Consider the following 6389-nt stretch of genomic DNA (forward strand, 5'->3'; position numbering starts at 1 on the left):
ACAGCCCCACCCTTGGGGTCTCCCCCCATCAATTAACCCCAATATGAAAATGGGCCAAAACTTATAAAAAAATGAAAACTCTGACTCTTCGGTGTAGCCATGGCCAGGCTCTTGCGCTGCCCCCGGTGAATCCTGTGAAGGATTCTTAATAAATACATTTAAATATTTTTAATAAACCCCTACTTTACTCCTGTAACTGTGTCCTGTCCCAGGTGTTGTCTCCAGCCATCACTGCTGACGGTGCCCAGAATTGTCCCAAATTCCCAAATCCCAGAGCTCCTGCAGGGCTGACAGCGAGCACAGGCAGGGCTGCTCTGCCTGGCACTGACATTTATTTTATTTTTAGATTTCAGAGTGTTTGTGTTCCTCCATTGTCTCCTGCAGCTCTGCCTCCCCTGCAGGGCCGAAATGAAATGAGAAATTCCAGTTCCATGTAGAACAGGGGCTGGAGCTGGAGGAACTGACTCATCTCGGGTGGATTTGGGCCCCTCAAAGGGGAACGTGCTGGCCAGGGCTGGGGAGCAGCATCCCTTATCTCTTATCAGGGATCTCAGCGTGCAGCTCCTGGGCTGGGGCAGGGGGAAAGGAGAGGCCTGGGATGTTCCTGGGAAAATAATGGGAAAATATTGGAAAAATTATGGGAAAATAATGGAAAAATAATGGTGGCAATGTGCCTGAGGCCACAGAGCCTGGGATCCCAGAGGTGTGACCCCAAACCCTGGGGACAGGGATATGGAGGGGTTGAGTGTGCAGTGCTGTGATTTAGGTGTGTAATTCTAGGGTTTGGGTGTGCAATTCCAAGTTTTGGGTGTGTAATTCCATATTTTGGGTGTGCAATCCCAGGGTTTGGGTATGCAAATGCATGGTTTAGGTGTGTAATTCCATATTTTGGGGGTGCAATTCCAATTCTATGGTTTGGGTGTGTAGTTCCATATTTTGGGCGTGCAATTCCAGGGTTTGGGTGTGTAATTCCATTATTTGGGTGTGCAATTCCATGGTTTGGGTGTGCAATTCCAATTCCATTATTTGGGTGTGCAACTCCATGTTTTGGGAGTGCAATGCCACAATCCAGACCTGCAGTGCCACAGCTTGGACCTGCACCACACTGGGCCACTCCCCTGTCCCCACACTCTGTGATGGTCACTGCAATGTCCCCATGGCTATGTGATGGTCACTCGGGTGTCTCTGATGGTCACTCCCGTGTCCCCACACTCTCTGATGGTCACTCTGGTGTCCCTGAGCTGTGATGATCACTCCTGTGTCCCCACACTCTCTGATGGTCACTCCCGTGTCCCCATGGCTCTGATGGTCACTCCTGTGTCCTCACACTCTGTGATGGTCACTCTGGTGTCTCTGATGGTCACTCCCGTGTCCCCACACTCTCTGATGGTCACTCTGGTGTCTCTGATGGTCACTCCCGTGTCCCCGCAGGTCCCTCCTGTCCCGGTGCCCAGCCCATCCCTTCCTCCCGGTGTCCCCCCGTGTCCCCCGGTGCCACCGGGCCGTGCCACGTGTCCCTCGCGTGTGAGCCCCGGCCCAGCCCCGCAGCAGCTGCGGGACCGCCGGCGTTTCCTGCCCCAGCGAGCTCCGGGTGCTCCGCAGCTGCTGCCCCGGCCCGGGCGTGCTCCGAGCGCCGCGGCTGCGGAAGGAAGGAGCCCTGGCGAGCAGGGGAGGCGGGCGGGGCTGCAGGCAGGGCTGCAGGGATGGAGGGATGCAGGGAGAGCTGCAGGGATGGAGGGATGCAGAGAGAGGTGCAGGGATGGAGGGAGATGTGTGGAGATGCAGGGAGAGCTGCAGGGATGGAGGGATAAAGGCAGGGATGCAGGGAGGGATGCAGGGAGAGGTGCAGGGATGCAGGGATGCAGGGATGCAGGGATCCAGAGATGCAGGCAGGGTTGCAGGGATGCACACAGGGATGCAGGGAGAGGTTCAAGGATGCAGGGAGAGGTGCAGGGATGCAGAGATGCAGGCAGGGATGCAGGCAGGGATGCAGGGAGAGGTGCAGGGATGCTCACCCCGCTCCCAGCCCTCATTAGCAGTGACAACAGGTCACCAATGCCCGCAATGTCCCCAGGCAGGTGGGGACCCTGCCACACCTTGGCTGTTTTGGGGGCACTCCTCTCTTTCAGTTTAAATCTCCCCCCCTTTGGAGCCCCCCATTTTCCCCAGCTGGGGTTCCAGACCTGGGGCAAATCTCCCTTGGGGCAGTGCCAGGGGTTCCCTCAGGGCTGGGGGCTCCGGGGGGATACTGGGATCAGCCTCCCTGGGAAGCCCTTGGCAAGAACCAGCCCTGATCTGAGTCAAGAAAAATAAACCTGGGCCTGGAACTTGCACAGGACACAGTCAAACTTGTAATAATAACATTAATCCAGCAAAATGGGGCATCTGAAGTGTGGGGAAATTAATTAGGGACAGAACTTACTGTGTGTGTCATTAAGCAGGGGGAAATTTGGAGAGGGTTTGGTTTTTAGGTGGAAGAGAAGCTGGGTCTGTGTCAGGCCGGTTCCTCTCCATCACAGGCTCCTGTTTGTGTCCTCTTGGGTTGCAATTGCAATCTTTCAGATCAGACACAAAATCATTGGGCCGGAGAGCCAGAAGTACCTGGCTAATGGGATTAACAGAAATTAACCTGGTTACGTGGGGACTCCATCGAAAATGAGAAAGTGCTGATGGCCAAAATCAATTCCTCCCCAGCCAAATGACTGCAGGCCTGGCTTAGGGTTTCAGTCTAATGCTCAGCCCTCAGCAATGAGCAGGCTGGGATTGAATTAGGTCCTGATCGTGGAGTTCAAATGATGGCAGTGGCTTGTCTTTAATGCCAGCAGAGAGCCAGGGGGAAAACGGGAAATCCTCCCTGATTTCCTCTGGAATCACAGGGAGGGTCCTGCTGGGTGTCCCTGTGATGGGGAAAATGGGAAATCCTCCCACTGGAATCACAGGGAGGGTCCTGCCTAGGGTGTCCCTGTGGATGGGGAAAAACGGGAAATCCTCCCTGATTTCCTCTGGAATCACAGGGAGGGTCCTGCTGGGTGTCCCTGTGATGGGGAAAATGGGAAATCCTCCCTGATTTCCTCTGGAATCACAGGGAGGGTCCTGCTGGGTGTCCCTGTGATGGGGAAAATGGGAAATCCTCCTTATTTTCTCTCTGGAATCACAGGGAGGGTCCTGCTGGGTGTCCCTGTGATGGGGAAAATGGGAAATCCTCCCTGATTTCCTCTGGAATCACAGGGAGGGTCCTGCTGGGCGTCCCTGGTGCCCTCATGAGGAGCTGCCTTGCCCCAGCCCTCCCTGCCTGTGTTCCAGCCCAGGATCAGAGCTGGAATTGGGGCAGTGGGCTGGGAACAGTGGGGTGGGATGGATTGGGATCCCCAGTGGGCTGGGGGAATGGGGAATGGGATGGGATGGGATGGGATGGGATGGGATGGGATGGGATGGGATGGGATGGGAAGGGAAGGTGTGGGCTCAGGATTTACTCTGGATTTGCTCCTGTCCCTGCCGTGGGACACCCAGCAGGAGCACCCCTGGGATGGAGCCATCCCTGGAGGGCAGCAGCTCATCCGGGGGCCCGGGGAGGGAGGATAACGTCACTTTTCCCCCGGATCAATGAAGATTTTGGTTCGGCAGTTATTAGCCCGGTGTCATAAACTATCTGAAAACCACAAAAGTAAAATAATAAATCTCCCTGTTTGCCTCCTGCGCGGGGTTTTTAAGTAGCCGAGTCCCTCCAGGCAGCGGTTCGATATCGCAGTGCACACAAATCACCGAGACAGAGCCGGATTTTGGGGAACAGCGGGCGGGCTTTGCTGCTTTCCAGCACTCAGCTGTGGCCAGGGGAGCTCCCCCGGGCTCCTTGGGCAGGGCTGGGGTGGAAAAGGGGGAATGGAGAGGTGAGGTGGCTCCAGGATGTGTCCCTGTCCCACCATGGGGCAGTTTGGGGTGATGGGGATGTGTCCCTGTCCCATAGAGGGGCAGTTTGGGGTGCCAGGGATGTGTCCCTGTCCCACATCAGGGCAGTTTGGGATGTGTCTGGCATGGAAAACACACCCCAGGCATCATTAAAGGATTAAAATGAAGCTGGTGCTGGAATTGAGTGGCTGGGGAGCTCCTCCCAGTGCTCCCAGTACCTCTCCCCTGGGTGTCTTGCTGGGAATTTTGGGGGTCCAGGGGGTGTCCCTGGGACCCGGGGGTGTCCCCTGCCCCTCCCAGCCTCAGGTTTGCTTTTTAAAGCTCTTTTTGCTGCCATTTCCCGGTGGTTTTGTCTCCGGGCCGTGTTCTCCCTCCCTCAGACAGGATCTGTGGGGTACAGGGGATCCATAGGGCAGGATTGTGGGGTACAGGGGATCCATAGGGCAGGATTGTGGGGTACAGGGGATCCATAGGGCAGGATCTATGGGGTAGAGGAGATCCATAGGGCAGGATCTATGGGGTACAGGGGATCTATAGGGTAGGACTGTGGGGTACAGGGCATCCATAGGGCAGGATCTATGGGGTAGAGGAGATCTATAGGGTAGGATCCATGGGGCAGAAGGAGTTTATGAGGTACAGGGGATCCATAGGGCAGGATCTATGGGGTACAGGGGATCCATAGGGCAGGATCTATGGGGCAGAAGGGATGTGTGGGGTACAGGGGATCCCTAGGTCAGGATCTATGGGGTACAGGGGATCCATAGGGTAGGATCTAGGTGGGGATCTATAGGGAGGATCTATGGCGAAGGAGTTTATGGGTAGGGATCCTAGTCAGGATTATGGGCAGAAGGACTCTGTGGGGCAGGATTTCAGGTTATTTCCAGCCTGCCTCGGGCTCTCTGTGGGTTGCTCCCCATCCCAGCGGGCTCCCCCTCGGAACCCACCAGAATCAATCTCTCAAAGGGAAAAATAACCCCGACAAAACCAACCCCGAAAAAACCAACCCCGACCAAATAAACCCCGACAAAATACACCGCGACCAAGGCGATTTCGGGCCGGCCAGCCCGAGTAGTGCCGGGGAACTCTTCCCGCAGCGGAGGAACCTTCCTCGGGAGGGAACCGGGGCTCAGGTAATTAGCGCCGGGCGTTAATGAGAGCGGCTCACAGGGCTGTGCCGTCCCTTCAGCAGGGACACGGTGACACAGGGCTCCATGGGGCTCATCCCGGCCCCGGGAAGGCTCCGACCCCTCGGGACGCCCCCAGCCCGCCCCACAGCGGCCCCTCTGCCCTGGCAGGGCCGGGAGCGGCGCTTCCCGTGCGGACACCGGGGCCGGGATCCCCCACGCCGTTCAAAGAGTCCCTGTCCCGCTCCCCCCGTGCCCCCGGGGCCGCCCCCAGCCCGGGGCAGCGGGAGGGGGCTCCGGAGCGCGGATCCCGCTCGCCATGCGCTCCCCAGCCGCCCGAGCAGGATGCTGGCCCCGGTTCGTGCCTCACACACCATTCCCCGGCGCGGGGAGGGCTCTTTGTGGCTCTGGAAACAGGTGCAGCTTCCTGGGTTTCTGCTGAGGCCCCGTTTTGGCTCCTAAAGTGTTAAGTGAGTGCTAAGCCCCATAAAATTACCCTTTCAGCTACTATTTCTGCACAAAAGGCTCTCTGCGAAGAGATATGCCAAAGCATCTGATGAAGTAATATGTCTATTCTCATTTGTGACATTTATTATTAACAGGGAAAAGAAAAAAAAAAACAACACAAAACCAACAAATCCCAGTCAGAAAGAACTCTTAATTGAAGCACCATTGTGCCGTGGTAACTGCTATTAAATTAATCTGCTGCATTCCTTTCCACCCACACACTTTAAAACTTCCTGGTTATAATTAGAACCATCTAAAACCAATTTGACACTCCTCGGATGATGCAGTTCAGCTGCTTAATATGGTGAGACTTTGGTGAAAGGAGCGGAGCAGGGCTGCGAGCAAGCTGGGGCTGCTGCTGCTGTCCGGGGATCTCAATTCCAGGGGGAATTCGGGTTTAGCTCCGCTCTGAGCCTGCTCCATCCCGCCTGTCCCACGGGAGATGCTCCTGCCCCGAGCATCCCTCACCCAGAGATCTCCCGAGTGTCGGGCAGGCGATTTTGGGAGGTTCGGGTTTGGTTTGAGAGGTTCGTGTTTGGTTTTAGGAGCCTCCCCCCGAGTGCCGGGCAGGCGATTTTGGGAGGTTCGGGTTTGGTTTGGGAGCCCCTCCAGCTCTCCCCTCCTTTGCGGCAGCTGGGGAAGGCACCCAAGGCGATAATTCCCCGATGGAAAAGCGTTTGGATGGTTGGGCGTGGGGAAAAGGCACCCGAGAGAGGGGAATTTTGGGGAATGGGGGAATTTAGAGGTGCGGGGATGCTCCTGCTCCGAGCATCCCTCACCCAGAGCCCCCCCGAGTGCCGGGCAGGCGGTTTTGGGAGGTTCGGGTTTGGTTTTGGGAGGTTCGGATTTGGT

This window comes from Zonotrichia leucophrys, chromosome 23 (genome assembly GCF_028769735.1).
Source record: "Zonotrichia leucophrys gambelii isolate GWCS_2022_RI chromosome 23, RI_Zleu_2.0, whole genome shotgun sequence".
Taxonomy (NCBI): domain Eukaryota; kingdom Metazoa; phylum Chordata; class Aves; order Passeriformes; family Passerellidae; genus Zonotrichia; species Zonotrichia leucophrys.